This window comes from Dinoponera quadriceps, unplaced genomic scaffold (genome assembly GCF_001313825.1).
Source record: "Dinoponera quadriceps isolate SergipeBrazil2010 unplaced genomic scaffold, ASM131382v1 scaffold359, whole genome shotgun sequence".
NCBI classification, from domain to species: Eukaryota; Metazoa; Arthropoda; class Insecta; order Hymenoptera; family Formicidae; genus Dinoponera; species Dinoponera quadriceps.
The window spans coordinates 10,949-13,685 of NW_014554453.1; positions in this window are offsets into that span (position 1 = coordinate 10,949).

The following is a 2,737-nucleotide window of genomic DNA, read 5'->3' on the forward strand; positions in this document are numbered from 1 at the left end:
CAGATATTCTCTCAGTGTCGGAAGAGCGTAGAGAAAGTTCGTCAGAAATAGCCAAAGTCATATATAAATGCGTGTAGTCGTGTTCGGAGAATAAGTCCGAACGTTTGAGAAAAATCCGTAGGAAATAGCCAAAAAATAGCAGTTTTAGAAATATAGATCAGGATATAGGATATCGGAATGCGCAGTATGAACTGACTGAATTAACATTCAAGAATGATCTCTCGCTGTCCGCCACAGTCTCGGCTATATCGACTAGCGCTGATCATGGAGAAAGCTAGCGGAAACCATGGAGAGAGCCGGCCGCGTTTCTCATTTTGCGGCTCTTATTTCCTGACGGCAGCATTGATTCTCAATCCTCGATTCGGTTTCAAACGCTTAAATATAAATTACAATTCACAATGCAACAACTAATTAACTTGTTTTAAAATATAAGATTGTTAGTTGTTCAATTGTTGAACAAATACGAGAGTTAACAACCGACCCAATTTTTAACTTCCAAACAAATTCTAAATTGTTAATCAAACGCAAAATTCCTATATTAATCAAAATTATAAATTTCCCTTAATTATCAAATGCATCGTCGAATAATTATTGCAAGATAAACGCATCAAAGCGATTATTGATTTGTCAATTAAGCAAAACACCGAAATCAGTATCAAGAATCATCTCAGTTAACAAATGAAATAATTTTTAACAATTAAGCTGTGACGACGCAATAGCACCGTCACCCTCTCCCGTCGGGTCGCTCATCGGCGCTTTGCGCCATTCTAATCGCTACGACACGCACGTGACGCGCTTCCGCCGAGAGCGTGATCACGTGCGTGTCAACAAACACAAACAAGGAACATCCGTCGGATATATATTCCCACCGGCGGAGGCCTCGAGACTTGATTCCACCGGAGTCAGCCAGAGCGACACGTTCGCAGGCTACTCCGGATCCCGTCCTCCACGTTGCCGAGGAACCGGGGTGGTGTGTTCGTCACCTCAGCCGCGTGTTCGCGGTCGCACTCGATACTTTTGGCCGGGAAACCGAGACGGTATGTTCGCCGTCTCAAATGCGCGTCCACAGCCGCACCCGACATCCTACCCACATTGCCGAGGAACCGAGACGGTGTGTTCGCTGTCGCAGCTACGCGTACGCAGCCGCACTCGCCATTCTTGCCTGGGACGACCCCGTCTCCAACGAGAGTTCCCGGTTCCCCGCCGGCCTGCGATCTAAGGAACTGCGGCACGACAAGTCCGGGGTGGCGCCTCCGCCGTCTCCACAGAGTATTCTCGGTCAAGTCACCGCCACACGATCTCGGCTCAACACGCCACCCTACGGAAAGGGACAACGTGTCCCTCGCGATACCGAAACCGGGTTGCATGCCGGCAACCAAGCGAGCGAAGCTTAGTCTATAAGATCCGGGGGAAGGCGCGAGTCGCAACGAAGAAGTTGGCGGGCAAGGGGGTGGCGCCTTCGCCGTCTCCGCCGTGGGTTCACGGCCCCGACTCTTCTAGCGAAACCGACCGTTTGTTGTTTTACGATGCGAATCTCCGCATGCTACCGATGTAGCGGTCCCCACGGGATATTTGCGACATTGTGGGGGTGGGATCTCCCAAGTCCCGCGCCGTTCCGGCCCGTGGGGACTCTGGGTCGAGGGAATGCACCCGTGCCTCGGATTACCAGCGTGTGGTCACCTATTGCACTTTCGGCGACAAAATTATAGGCATCGGAGAAGCATCGCGGAGCCTTTAAAGGCGATCTTTATATAGTAACCGTGCGACTCGTAAACACCGCGCCCGTTCCCCGTGCCGCGTCCGATCCTAATTCGCGACGCCACAGACGTAACCCGCCGCCTACCGAAACACGTCCGTCCGACCGCACCACCACTCGCCACGGAACTCGAAGAACAGCTGTTCCGTGCAAAACACACAGGCACCTGTCAACACAGCACACCAACAACCGTTTAAAGATCCAACTACATACGCTCATCCGTGTTAATACCGACCGACGAATAAATATATTGTTATACGGTACAAAACTCTCTTCTCTTTAAACGACCGAACCTGGACATCCGGCTAGCCATCCGAAAGCCGCAGACAAATCTCTCGACCGTACCCGAGGACGTTTCACCGCGAGTTACACAAACTCCGTAGAGGCGGAGTAGGAACGTCGCATGGCTCCCGAACAGGAACTTTGAAAAGTTCATCCGTCGAGAGACAAAGAGACAAGGAAGTCAGACAGAGAAAGAGAAAGAGAGAGATGGTGAGAGAATAAAACAACGCAAGGACACGTTATAAATGAGAGCGTGTATTTACCAGTGCAAGAAAGCGCAGCTTAGCGAAAACTTGCAAGCCTTGAAATTGAATCCCGAAGGCGGCATTGACACGTTCCGGCAACGACTCAGCGAGTATAGCCATCGCTGACCGGAACATTTCGCGGAATACGTGGGCCAACACCGCTCTACAACCATCGACATGGCAATTCGAAGCCCGCATGAGCCCAGCGCTCTTTCTGTGCATACAGTGACGTACCTACCACCAGACACCGCCGCGGCCATGTCCCAGATTCGAAAATGGGGATGCTTTTTCAATGGGCGTGATCCGTTAGCATTCCTCGAACGGATAGAGGAGCTCAACGAAGGCTACGGATTTGCAGGCGACCATCTTCTGCGAGGCCTATCCGAACTACTCCGGAAAGACAGCTTGCTCTGGTACCGAAACAACCGGTACTCGTGGAGAACATGGGCAGAAT